Source organism: Entelurus aequoreus, linkage group LG03 (assembly GCF_033978785.1).
Source record: "Entelurus aequoreus isolate RoL-2023_Sb linkage group LG03, RoL_Eaeq_v1.1, whole genome shotgun sequence".
NCBI classification, from domain to species: Eukaryota; Metazoa; Chordata; class Actinopteri; order Syngnathiformes; family Syngnathidae; genus Entelurus; species Entelurus aequoreus.
In genome coordinates this window covers 67,198,103-67,212,940 of record NC_084733.1, presented here as the reverse complement: position 1 = coordinate 67,212,940, position 14,838 = coordinate 67,198,103, and the positions used below count along the sequence as shown (strand labels likewise).

The window sequence follows — 14,838 nt, the reverse complement described above, 5'->3', positions numbered from 1 at the left end:
GCTGCAACATAATGGCACTTTAACTTTAACTTTAAGTAGATAGGATCTTTGGTCCAAGACACAACTTACATTAAACTAAAATGTTATTTTCTTTGTGCTTGACAAAAGAAAAGTATTGAGAATGTCTCCATGTTAAGAAACTCGACTTCTGGCTTCGCCATGATGTCTTGTTAGTTGTTATGAGAGTAGTGTATGTGTGTGTGTGTGTGCGTGGACCTTTAAGATATGACTGCATGTGATGTGAGTGACGTCAGTGAGTGAGTGGGCGAGAGAGGTGAGGGAGTGGCAACAGTGAGTGCGTGCAGGTGCTCTAGCTTGGTGGATGGCTGCGTCCAATTAAGTCACAAAGTTGCAATAAAGTAAAGGTTGTTAGCCCCGAAGTACATAGGCCCTGGAGGAGCATGTCCCCTGCGCCCCTCAACTACGGTCTGGGAGCCCCCACCCACACAAAGCACGCCTTTTCTTTTCCTTGTGACACAGAAGGACGACACTGCAGCGCTCCAATAAAACACACTCAGATCTTCTGTTTCGAGCCGATGCTACATAAAAAATAACGTAAAATAACGCAGTAACGCATCGTGTAGTAACGGTAACTGAGTTACTGAATAAAAAAAACAACGCGTTAGATTACTAGTTACCACCGAAAATAACGGCGTTACTAAGTAACACGTTAGTCCCAACACTGCTTATCTCTGCGTTTAGGCCTCTTGTCCATACACAGATGCAGACAGTTCTAACATATGAAACTAGTGCGGAAACACAGGGAGTAAAACACAAGAAGCAGGAGGAGAGGGAAAGCCATGCCAACCGCAAAAGCTACTTAAACGTAAAGTAGTGAAACAAAAGAATAAGTGCTTTGTACACTTCAACAGAAGTCTATCAAAATTATGCCCTCTCAATCAATACTGCAACATTTTAAATATATTGATTATTATGGGCCTGCTGCAATGCAAGCAGCCCATATTATTATTGCTCATACTTCAACTTATTATTACAGATCCGCGCGTTTCTCATACGTTTAATATGAGACGACCCGGCCAATGAACCCCCACATATGTTATACTGTCGGAAAGGTCTCGCTCGCGCCGACAGCGGTACTTTACGTTGGGAACATTTCGTGATACCATGGCGACGCTATTCACAAGATTACCTCCTCTTGTACCTCAGCTACAATTCCACGTAGCTCGGTGCATAACGTCTCATTTTGTTCACACACTTGTCTACTTTAACCGTGGCTGAAAAAAATGTACGCCATATTTTTGGTTTTGGCTGGATGGCCATCGGAAGGAAGGCTAGCTCTGTTGCTCTTTTTGTACAGTTACACCTAAAACTCACCGATTCAGACACTCAGCACCATCTTCAAAGTACGCCGGCTTCCGACGACCCCCGGCCAGAGGTTCAGGGCACAGATAGCAGGCCCTTATTGAAATTATGCCTTGTCAATCAATACTTCAAAATTTTAAATATATTGATTATTATGGGCCTGCTGCAATGCAAGCAGCCCAAATTATTATTGCTCATACTTCAACTTATTATTACAGTTCCGCACGTTTCTCTTACGCTTAATACGTGACAAACCGGCCAATGAACCCCCACATATGTTATACCGTCAGAAAGGTCTCGCTCGCGCTGACAGCGGTACCTTAAGTTGGGAACATTTTGTGTTACCATGGCGACGCTATTCACAAATAAATAAAAAAATGTGCCAATTTATTGGGTAGATACCCTTTTAATGGCCGATTGCTACGTGACAAACGCCAAAAAGACAAGATTCCCTTCTCTTGTAGCTCAGCCATTCTTTCACGTAGCTCGGTGCTTAACATCTCATTTTGTTGACACTCTTGTCTACTTTAACCCTGGCTAACAAAATATACGTCCTATTTTTGGTGGCCATCGGAAGAAAGGCTAGCTCTGTTGCTCACTTTGTACAGTTACACCTAAAACTCACAGATTCAGACGCTCGGCACCATCTTCAAAGTACAGCGGCTTCCGACGACCCCCGGCCAGAGGTCCAGGGCACAGATAGCAGGCCCATCAAAATTTCCGCGGGAATTTTCCAGTTTTACTTAGCTCTACTGTTTACACAGAACAACACTGTTGACTAGACACAGTTTCAACTGTTGCAACATGTTTGTAGGGGCACCAACGGATTGGGGAAACAACTGGTGTCCGGTCCCCTGATGCCAAATTACCTTCTGTGAGGCCAAACCGGCTGGATCTATTTGTCGGGACTTTTAGGAGAAGCAATCCTGACCAGGCAGTGACTGAGCTCACATTTAGTTTGGGTAACTGTGGAGACGCCGTAGCAACAGTTGAGATCCTGACACCAAGCTTCAAAGTAAAGCACCTCTCAATACGCTCAAGCTTTTACTCTCCTCTACTAAAACAAGATGGCAGCGCAGTTTTATCAGTTCGTTTCTGTCACGTACAGTTTGTTTACCTAAATCCAACCATTGTTAGAAATCAAAGGGTTTGTCGGGTGTAAGCTATAATTACCTCTGTAATGTGAGCCAGAACACAGAGTAAACAGCCATTCATTAACTGCGTGATTAATTAGAAACACCAGACAAAAAACAACAACAATGGTGTTTTTGTTTTTTTACCATCATAAATGCTTCACAGTGCCAGAGGTAATAAATAAGGTACATTGTGCCTATTTTGTCATGTAACTAAGGAAGTCAGAACAAATTGGTGAGACTGCTTCAATGGAACAAACTTTCTACTAAAACAGGCCTCTACAAAGTGAGGAATAAACAAAGTTTTCTCCGCATGTCTGTGGAAACAGTGAGTCTTAGCTTTCGCGCAGCAATTAGAGGCAAACAGAGGATTATGTAACAAAACATATACATATAAATGCAGACCATTTACCAAAAAGCAGTGAAATATTGAAGGTGGATTGGACAACTGAAGCCTCGACATTTAATTTTCTGTTTTAACACTGCAATCAAATATCAGAGCAGAGGAAGCCTATGGGCAAAAAGAAGGCTTTGGGGCTCATCCGTCAAGCTGCATATAGACGACGTCTACAGGGCTTTTGAAATAATTGGAGCAAACTTGTGCCTCCTCCTAAATGCACAGGAGAGAGTCATAGTTCGAAAATAGATTAATGCACAATGGCCGATACTAAACGACGCACCGGATTATAGTCATCAAGAGCAAGGGTGATGTGTCTTGCCCAAGTTTAGCGGTTAGAATGGTTTATGGCAGGGGTTCAAAACCTTTTTGACCTCGGGCCGCACTTTTTTTACTACACAGGGGTGTGCGGCCCACTCAAATATTAACACTAAATTAATAATCTTACTCTTGATTTTAATCGGATTCAGTAATTATATCAGTTTACCACCTCGTCAAATGGTATGAAACCATGTGTTAATCATAAATATTTGTTATACATATATCTTAGTTAGGTCAGGCTAATTAGAAAAATAAGTACTCACCAAATATACTGCATAAGTAAAATAACTGGCAAAAAATCACTCTGCATACAATGTTGTGGTAAAATAAATAAACTAGATTAATAATGAATATATTTAACGACAATGACAAAAAAATTAAAGTACAAATGAAAATGCAGCTTCACCCCTTTAGTCATATTTTTTGCACTTAAGAAACTTCTCTATGACTTTAGCTACATGATTTTTTCTGTTAGTTTGATTATATGTGTGTACTGCCACAAGTGGTGGAAAAGTGTATTACAACCAAGTACTGCTGCGGCCCATACGGACCACAGCTGAGATTTTTAACCCAGGGGTAAGAAACACTGTTTTCTACGGTCTACTCCAGGGGTGGGCAATTAATTTTCACCGGGGGCTGCATAAGCAACCCGAGCACTGCTGGAGGGCCACACGACAATATTTCAATTAAATTTTGCTCAATATTATTTTTGATATACCGTAAGATAAATAATAATTATGATAATAATAATAATAATTAATAATAATAATAATAATTTAATTTAACCTAACTTAACTTAACTTTATACAAAAGCAGATTGCTTTTGATGGTCACTTTATCCTGCATTATCAAACATTTTTCCCCATCAGATTTGGACAACCATCTGTTGTTAAAAATAGTTTTTAATCATATTTATTTTATATTGTTTTTTATATTGGTTTTATATGTAATTGTTTTTTATTTTTATTCAGTCATTGGTGGAGCTAAGGATAATATTTGAATATTGTTTGTAATATTGTTGTGCAGCACTTTGGAAACATTTTGTTGTTTAAATGTGCTATATAAATAAAGTGGATTGGATTGTCACACCTGCCAGCTTGTCCCAACACGCATTTACCTCTGTGAACAAGTCATTACCTGTGGTTGTCTCTTTAATTGACTGCATCAGAGCTCTCATCCGAAGTTAGCGAAAAACAGTCCATGTCTCCGGGCATTATCAGCGCAACAAAGTCCAATAAGCACTCCTTAATAAACTCTCCGTCAGAAAACGCCTTACTTTTTCTGGCGCTTTTGTGAGAAATGACGAAACTTGTCCTGACGGCTGCATCTCTGGGGGTGTGAAATATGGCACAAAGTCCTTGTTGGGTTTGCAGTTTTACCATCAACGCATCAGCCTCCCTTGCGCGCGCTTCATCAGACACATTCCGGTATTTTCCCTCGTGTTTCTTCGTGTAGTGGCGATTAAAATGATATTCAAACACAGCAACCTGTGTACCACACATTAAGCACACGGCTTTACCATTAATTTATGTAAAGAAATACTTGGCAGTCCATGTCTTGTTGGAAACACGCCATTCCTCATCAACTTTTCTTTTTTTAGCGTCTCATCACTTGTCTCTATGCACCTTCACTCACAGGTTCCCTCCGGACATACGGCATAAATAACACATTTCAAAATAAAAGCAGCACAGTTGTATTGCGCGCACGACATAGATGTTTTTTAAACTTTATTTTGTAATTTGTAATTGCGCCGTTCAATTCACTCACAATCGCACACGCGCATACGTCCACACGGAAGTAATACAAATAACGCTTTTCAAAACAAAAGCAGCACCGTTGTATTGCACACTCGACATAGATACTTTTTTAAATTTATTTAGTAATTTATGATTGGCCTCACGCGGGCCGGACAGGGATGTGCAAAGGGCCGGATGCGGCCCGCGGGCCGTACAATGCCCAGGTCTGGTCTACTGTCTAAATTCCAGCGTCAAGACTAGAATTTGGCTAAAAAACTTTGACTTTAGAAGGTGATCAAAGGTAGGAAAGATTTTGAATCGAGGGCAACAGATGAGTGAGAGTGTGCTATATTCTATGGAATAACAAAAATAGTCAAAAACACAGCACGCTGGAAAGGAAACAGGATCAGACAGCGTAAAAGAAAAAGATGGTGACCTAGTTATGCCTCCTATTTTACACACACTCAAGTTCTCTACATCCTGACTGATGACGGTTCTGCACATTTCCTTACATATGGTAGTTTAGGTAGTTTTACAGTGGATTACAATGTCTTTTGAGTTTGTATTCAAAAGTTGATACGTGGTCTAAAATAATCCCTATTAAAGTTGTTATAATAGTCACAGGTGTCCCTGTTAGGCATGGGCAGCTTTCTGTGATAACGATGTATGTACAGTCGCGATCAAAACTTTACATACACTTGTAAAGAACATGGACAAAGATAAGACCTTCCAGAGGAAAGTTATGTGGTCATATGAAACAAAAATGGAGCCGTTTGGCCACAATACCCAGCAATATGTTCGGAGGAGAAAATGTGAGGCCTTTAATCCCAGGAACACCACACCTACCGTCAAGCATGGTGGTGGTAGTATTATGCTCTGGGCCTGTTTTGCTGCCAATGGAACTGGTGCTTTACAGAGAGTAAATGGGACAATGAAAAAGGAGGATTCAAATTCTTCAGGACAACCTAAAATCATCAGCCCGAAGGTTGGGTCTTGGGCGCAGTTGGGTGTTCCAACAGGACAATGACCCCAAACACACGTCAAAAGTGGTAAAGGAATGGCTAAATCAGGCTAGAATTACGGTTTTAGAATGGCCTTCCCAAAGTCCTGACTTGTTCAAGAAACAAGTCCAAGTCAGAAAACCAACAAATTTAGCTGAACTGCACCAATTTTGTCAAGAGGAGTGGTCAAAAATTCAACCAGAAGCTTGCCAGAAGCTTGTGGATGGCTACCAAAAGCGCCTTATTGCAGTGAAACTTGCCAAGGGACATGTAACCAAATATTATCGTTGCTGTATGTATACTTTTGACCCAGCAGATTTGGTCACATTTTCAGTAGACCCATAATAAATTCATAAAAGAACCAAACTTCATGAATGTTTTTGTGATAAACAAGTATGTGCTCCAATCACTCTATCACAAAAACATAAGAGTTGTAGAAATTATTGGAAACTCAAGACAGCCATGACATTATGTTCTTTACAAGTGTATGTAAACTTTTGATCGCGACTTTTGATCCATTTTCTACTGCTTGTCCCTTTCGGGGTCGCGGGGGGTTGCTGGAGCCTATCTCAGCTGCATTCTTATATACATACATATACACAAATCTTACGGTATATTAAACATGTTTCTTATTGCAAATGTGTCCTTAAATAAAATAGTGAACATACTTACATACAACTTGTCTTTTAGTAGTAAGTAAACAAACAAAGACTCCTAATTAGTCTGCTGATGTATGCAGTAACATATTGTGTCATTTTCCCTTCTATTATTTTGTCAACATTATTAAGGACAAGTGGTAGAAAATGGATTATTAATCTACTTGTTCATTTACTGTTAATATCTGGTTATTTTCTCATGTTCTATCGATACTTCTGTTAAAATGTAACAATCACATATTCTTCTGCAGTTTGGATGCTTTACATTAGTTTTGGATGATACCACACATTTAGGTATCAATCCGATATTTCAAACTTCAAACAAACTTCAGTCTGGAATGCACTTTGTTTGTAACTTAATGACACCATTTGAGCCATTTAAAGCGTCTCTGGCTCGGGGCACACAACACTCACTGTATAAATACGTGCACCGTGTCAACAGTAACTGCAGTATCCTTTTCACTCCTCACGGATGGGGAAAAAGTGAGCCAGTTGATAAAAATGGATCAAAGTGTGATTCATCCGGAATGCGTTTTGAACGATGAATTGTTCTTACAAGGCAGGTTAATGTTTCTTTGGTCAACGTGTTGCTGAATATTCGGAGAAGTCTCCTGGGATGCCTTTTCCCACTACTACTGTGCAGCATCTAAAGAGCAACATGAAACTATTGTAATTGATGTGACAGGTTTCTTTTTCACCAACCCAGAAGGATGCAAAGCATGAAGGAAAAACAGTGCAGCAGCATCAAAAGCTCGCATTGGAGGTACAACAGCTAAAAATGTCACGTTCCCACCAGCACTGCTTAGTACTCTACAGGTGTCCTTATTTAAATGTACAAGGCTTTTTAATTATGTTTAAACAGTAGCCCATTTATGAGCATCAAACATGATGAAAATGCACCACCTCCCTCACTTTTTGCTCCACTTCTGAGAGAAGAAGCACAATTAATCTACCTTGTGCATATGCCCAAAAGCTTGGTAAAAAAAAAATTAAAATTTAAAATTTTTTTTTAAAAAAGGCTTCGCTACTCATCTTAAAAGGGGTCATGTTATGATTGTTTAATTTTTTTTTACACTTTATTGTAGTCTATATGCATTGTTGCAGGTTGTAACAATACAACTAAAGAAGGGGTCAGCCTGCACACATTTCCAAACGATGGGAATATGAGGAAAGTGTGGACCTCTCCAGTCAAATTGAAGAAGAAGGGTTTTGGTCAGAGTTTGGATGGAGTTTTTTTTTTTTTTTAAAGATTCAAGCCAAATGCGATCTAGAAAATCAGGAGCACCCTTGAGGCGACTGAGTCAGAACCTGCGGGAATACTCAGAAAGAAGGGCAGAACCGGCGCTCAAAAATGAGAGAAAAATAAGATAAGTCGCGAGTATTCTATTTGCTTGCTCTTCTATTGACGTTTTCCTCGAGATGCTTTAGGAAATGCTAAAAGAGCATGAGGAAACACAAGCTATGGTGTCTTGGCAGGGAAATCCAAAAATGGTGATTATTTTATATTCTTATTTTGCTCATAATTGTTAACCATATCAGTTTTGAAGTAATCATGGACCGGGGCGACAAAAACAGGCAATTAAATGATCAAAATAACATTTTTATATGTCTTTATCAGGCATGTGATTTTAACTTAATGAAAACGACTGAAAATAAGCCGAGGGTCTGAGGGCCGCAGGTCCGCAGCCAGGTCCAGGGAAGCTTCTCCACGAAGCTCCTGGTTTTTCAGCAATTGAACATGCAAAGATTTGCAAAAAAAAAGCCCCTTTTAAAGGTGTTTTAGTGTTTATAGAATTGAAAAAATATCAACAGAGTTGACATAAATACATACTCCATTCATCCACATGAATCACTGTGTCTGTTTCAGTCACTATGTTATTTAGTCACTACAGTAATTACAACTTGTGTCCACATCCACAGGAACCACATGGGTTAGCCTACTCTATACAGTATCTACAACCTTGCTAGTGTTCACTTCACACCCACAAATGGTTCATGTACGTATTGACATTATTTACACATTGTTTGTCTGTTTCAGTCACTATGTTATTTAGTCAATAGTCACTACAGTAATTACAACTTCATCCACATGAACCACATGGGTTAGCCTACTCTATACAGTATTTACAACCTTGCTAGTGTTCACTTCACACCCACAGATGGTTCATGTACTTATTGACATTATTTACACATTACTTTGGCATTTTTGCTTTGATGGCTCTGACATGAGCCTTCCTGGTAAATTTCTGGGCAGCTTGCATTTTCCTTTTTGTTTCTGCTTTAGTGGATTTTGCCTTGGATTTTATAGCCAATTTCTGTCTCTTTGACTCCCTCTAAAGAGTACAAACCATGTTTATTCAATCAGCTAACTTCCTTTATCTGAATAGCCATTTGTGATTTTATAGCATCAAATAACAAATATCTTGCAGTCATGTTGTTTATGTTTCGAAATGATTCAACTATTCAGTGTCAAAATATAAAGAGTAGAAATAATGAACAAAATGTCAGCTACTGTCTTGTTGTAAAGCACCAATGAAAATGAAATGAAGCATTTAGACAGGCTATACTGTTAGAGTTAGAGTTAGAGTTTGAGTTTATTTCGAACATTCAAGCATACAACATGATACATCACAATTTCCAGTTTCTCTTTTCAACATGTTCGAAAAGGAGTAGGAAGAAGCAGAGCTTATTTAATCCTACCCCTTTTCTTTACATAACAGTTGCTGAAACTTTTTTATTCACTTCCTGTTCTCAATTTATTCACAATAACTCCATAGGTAATCACAATAAAAATAAATAAATAAATAATAGTAAGAATTTAATAATAATAATTGGTGAAGTAAGTCATATTTCATGTGATGAGATAAGTAAGATTACTTTAAGAATGAATGAATGGATGGATGAAATAAATTGAGAATGTTTGTCATGGTTCTTCTTCTTTGTACTTTGTAAACACTTTAAGTTTGAAGAGTTTCTTGAAGTGGATCATATTAGTACATTGTTTGATTGCTTTGCTTAATCCATTCCATAATTTAATTCCACATATTGATATACTGAAGGTCTTAAGTGTTGTACGTGCGTACAAATGTTTTAAATTAAATTTTTCTCTAAGATTATATTTCTCCTCTTTTGTTGAGAAGAATTGTTGTATATTCTTGAGTAGCAGGTTATAGTTTGCTCTGTGCATAATTTTAGCTGTTTGCAAATTCACTATGTCGTGGAATTTCAGTATTTTTGATTCAATAAATAAAGGGTTTGTATGTTTTCTATATCCAACATTATGTATTATTCTAACTGATCTTTTTTGTAACACCGTTAATGAATGAAGTGTACTTTTGTAATTATTTCCCCATATTTCTACACAGTAGCTCAGATATGGTAACACTAGTGAGCAGTAGAGAATATGAAGTGATTTTTTGTCTAGAACATGTTTTGCTTTATTCATTATTGACGTGTTTCTTGCTACTTTATGTTGTATATTTTTTACATGACATTTCCAGTTCAATTTATCATCAATCATTATACCTAGAAATTTGGTTTCATTTACTCTTTCAATTTCTATTCCGTCTATTTGTATTTGTGTTTGACTTTCTCTACTACTGTTACCAAATAGCATTATTTTAGTTTTGCTGAGATTCAACAATAATCTATTTTTGTCAAACCATCTTTTTAATTTGTTAATTTCTTCTGTTATTATTTGTATTATCTCCTGTGTGTTCTCTCCTGAACAAAACGCTGTTGTATCATCCGCAAATAATACTAACTTTAAATATTTTGTAACTTTACAAATGTCATTTATATAGAGATTGAATAATTTAGGTCCTAATATTGATCCCTGAGGTACACCACAGGATATATTTAGCGTTGTAGACATGTGTTCGCCTAGCTTCACGTATTGTTTCCTGTTCGTTAGATAACTTCTTATCCAGTTTAAGACTAACCCTCTGATGCCATATCGTTGTAGTTTTTTGATTAAAATATTGTGATTAATTGTGTCAAATGCTTTAGTTAGATCCATAAAAACTGCTGCTGCACATTTTTTACTGTCTATTGCATTGGTAATTTCCTCTGTTATTTCAATTAAAGCCATTGAAGTTGAGACATTAGCTCTGTATCCATATTGGTTGTCTTCAAGTATTCTATTTTTATTTATGAAACTCTCTAATCTGTTATTAAACAATGATTTTAGAAAATTGTGGAAGTAAAGAAACAGGTCTATAATTTGTAAATTGATGTTTATCTCCAGTCTTATAAATTGGTGCAACTTTAGCTATTTTCATTTTGTATGGGAATGTACCTGTTTGAAATGATAGATTACTAATATACATTAATGGTCCTGAGATCTCTTCTATAACCTTTTTTATCGTTTCCATATCAATTCCATTACAATCAGTTGAAGTCTTAGATTTACATTTTTTCACGATTGTAACTATTTCTTCCTGTGTCACATTACTGAGGAACATGGAGTTGGGATTTCGCTCTATGGTATCATTATAGTACTCAATTGGAACTGGGTCTGGAATCCTTTCTTCCAATTTTGGTCCAATATTTACAAAATAATTATTGAAGCTTTCAACTACTTCCTTTATGTTGTCATTGTTTTTATTTCCGTCTAAAAAGTATTAAGGGTAGTCCCTCTTTGTGCCATTTTTAATAATGCTATTGAGGATGCCCCATGTTGCTCTCATATTATTTTTGTTCCTGTCCAATAATTCACTGTAATATTCTTTTCTACATGATCGTAGTTATCTGTTAACTTGTTTTTATACTTTTTGTACTTAATTTCTGCCTCTATAGTTCTTTGTGCTATAAATTCTCTATATAGTGTATTCTTCTTCTTACAAGCATTTTTTAATCCTTTTGTCATCCATGGTTGATTATTCTTTCTCTGCTTGTTACTGAGTTGTATCCATGGACAATGTTTGTCATAAAGTATTATGAACTTGTTTAAGAAATGTTCATATGCTTCATCAACCTCTTTTTCATTATACACATTGTCCCAATCTTGCTTTTGTAGCTCACTTTTGAAAGCAGTCATCCTCTTCTCTGTGCACAGTCTTCGAAATGTCCTTTTGTCTTCCATGTTCTTCTTGTAGTGTCCATCATATATTGTAAAAACTGGCAGATGATCACTAACGTTGGTTATAAGTAGACCACTTGTAGTGTTATTGTCAAACTCATTGGTAAAAATATTATCAATAAGTGTGGCACAGTGTCCTGTGATTCTGCTTGGCTTTGTGATTTTTGGATATAAACTGATGCTGTACATAGACTTTTGCTTGTTAGGGTTCAATAAGTCTATATTAAAGTCACCACATAAGAACATTGTTCTTTGACCATTATCCATGTAAGTAGCCTTGATCCATTCTTCAAATGTTTCTATACTTGACTTAGGTGATCTATATATACAACTGATGAATATGTTTTTGCTTTTTTCCTGACATATTTCAATGGTTATACATTCTAAGATATTATCTATAGCAAATGACATGTTTTTTACCACTTTGTAGTTCAGGTTCTTCATCACGTACACAGCTACTCCTCCTCCATTTTTGTTGGTTCTGTTGATGTAGTTTAGTTCATATCCTTCCAGATCAAAATCTATTCCTTTTTTATCATCAATCCATGTTTCTGTGACAGCAATCACTTTGAATGGTTCGTTGATGTGTTCCAAAAAGTTCTTAATGTTGTTGTAGTTTGCATACAAGCTTCTGCTATTAAAATGAATAATTGACAATTTGTTATCGCATGTAATGTTGCTATTATATTGATCATCTGTATAATAAAAACAATTATTACTGATGTGGGAGAAAAAAATTGTATCTGGATCTATATCATTTTCCAAATCCTGGTTTTTGTAATCTTTGTTGCAGAAATTTTTTAGTTCCATATTTTCTCGTTCAACAATCTTTGATGTTGTTTCAATAATCTCAATAAGTGTAGGTGGATGTAATCCTGAATGTAGGTGCTCTTGTTTAGTCGTCCCTTGGAACATAGTAGTGTCGATGCTGAATTTGGGTGTTTGTTTTCTGTCAGAGTCCATTATCATCGTTGTTGTGGTAGCTGTGTAAACTTTAAAAATTGTCCAGGTCCTTGATGTCATGGACAACAATTACTCTTGCTTCTGGACCTCCATTCAGCTTGATGTAGATTTTACAGTTGGTGCTCCAAGTTCCCTGGATTTTTCCCTGCTTCCTCAAGTCGCGTGCTTTCTTGGCGATTCCAGCATTACGTTTTGTGAGATGCTCATTCATGTACACATTTGTTCCCTTCAGCTTCTTTCCCTGTCTCAGCAATGCCATTTTAGATTTTCTGTTTACGAGTTTCACGAGCACGACTGGAGTGGCGTTGTTGTTTCTTCCGTTCAGTGGGATGCATGTTTCGATGGTATTAATGTCAATTTCAATTTCCTTTGATTGCAGAAAGTTGACCACTTGCTGTTCTGCTGAGATCATATCCATTTCATCTGGTTCACCTTCATTATTCACAGCTTTCGCATAGGATCTTGGTTTAATTCGGTGCCCAGTCACGATGATACCATTCATTCGTTTGTCCTGATCCATTTCGTCTATGATATTCCTCAACATGTTGTTGTCTTCTTGAAGGGTCTTCATTCGTTTGCCCATTTCAGTGGCTTCATTATTTCTTCTGTTGTTCTGAGATTGCAGATTTTCTATATTTTCCTGCAGACTTTTCACATCTTGTTTGTGTTCTGTTGTTACTTTTCTCAGATATTCTTTCAATTCTTTCATTTCTTCTTTCATTTCTTTCATTTCTTTTTTCATTTATTTCCTTTCTTCTTTCATTTCTTTCATTTCTTTCATTTCTTTCATTTCTTTCATTTCTTTCATTTCTTCTTTCATTTCTTCAAGTATTTGTAGGATCACTTCTTGATTCCCATCATGTCCTGTGTCCAACCTCAAATCTTTTTCCCAGTTGTGTTCTGTATCAGCTGACCCCGAAGGTTTCGGGATTTCAATCTTTCCTTTACCTTTTCGCATCGCAGCAGTCACTGACGTCACTGCCTCTTGCTTGTGTTTTAATGGCAGTTGCTTCTTTAGCGACTTGCGGCACTTTAACTTGTTTTTTCCAACATTTTCGTATCTTGCGCCGTTCAGAGATCAATTTGAGGTGTCAGCCTGTCAACTTATATCACTCTGCGACGTCGGGATCACTTTAAAACAGCTGTAAACTCGCCGTAGCTTTTGGTTGCTAGGCAACCGCTTTGAACTGCGGCAAGGCGCCTTTGGCTTGAGGCTAACGGCTCTCCCAACTCGCCTTCTTTCAGCGTATCAGTGCCTCTCAACTGACCAAAATCATATTGAAGATGCCAGGGTACTCTCCTGTGGCTGTGATCGCAAATCAGTGGTCAAAATCTTCAGATTTAACAAAAAACTCCGGTAGCAAGAGCGGAGCCTTTCTCTTTTGCGTCCTTTCTCATTGACAGGAAGTGATGTAGCAAACATGTCTGCCAAAATCATGTGTGTTCTTAAATGTTTACTCTACGTCTTCCATGTCGAGAGCAGTTTTGATTTGGGCTTACATGGAGCATTCACACGCAATTCAACATGTTACTACTACAACATTTCTCGACCGATTTGAAAAATTTCAACAAATTTCCAGGAATTCCCGTTTAAGGGTAACCTATTTCCACCCTTAAGTGCGACTACTCCTTTCACATTTTTCAGCATTTCAACTGTTCCACCGTCAAAATACTCCTCATATTCAGGACAAAAAGTAAGTTGGTTAAGAAACAAGAAAAATTCCCGGTTTTCCCGAAATTCCAGGAATTTCTCAATTAAAAACTGTTACTAATTCAACATTTCTTGACCGATTTAAAAAATACCAACACCAACCAATTGAGCTCATGCTCTTAGTAATTAAAAAAAAAATCCTGCTTTTTGCAAAATTCCCAAATTTCCAGGAAGTTCTCATTGAAATGAATGGGGACATTTTTCCAAGTTGCACAATTCCCACATTTCTCAACCTATTCAAACAATTCCAACATCAACACATTCCACTCATCCTGGACATTCAAAGTAACACTTTCCCAAGCTCCCGATCAATTTCCCTGGAAATTCAAACTCTTCAACAATCGAACCATTCCAACATTCAAACCATTTCAGCGTTTAAAACAATTTCAACATTTAAACCATTTCTGCGTTTTAAAAAATGTCAACATTTAAACCATTTCTACATTCACCCTAAGTTCCATCAGCATTTCAGTTCAGCGTCAGCTTTTCAACATTCAAACTATTTTTACATTCATAC

At 37.3% G+C, this 14,838-nt stretch overlaps 1 protein-coding gene across 2 annotated transcripts in view; it reads right to left on the bottom strand.

Annotated features, from left to right (window-relative positions):
* LOC133646781 (FERM domain-containing protein 5) overlaps window positions 1–14,838 on the bottom strand; it is a 205,720-nt gene that overhangs the window by 189,481 nt on the left and 1,401 nt on the right. The window lies entirely within an intron of this gene.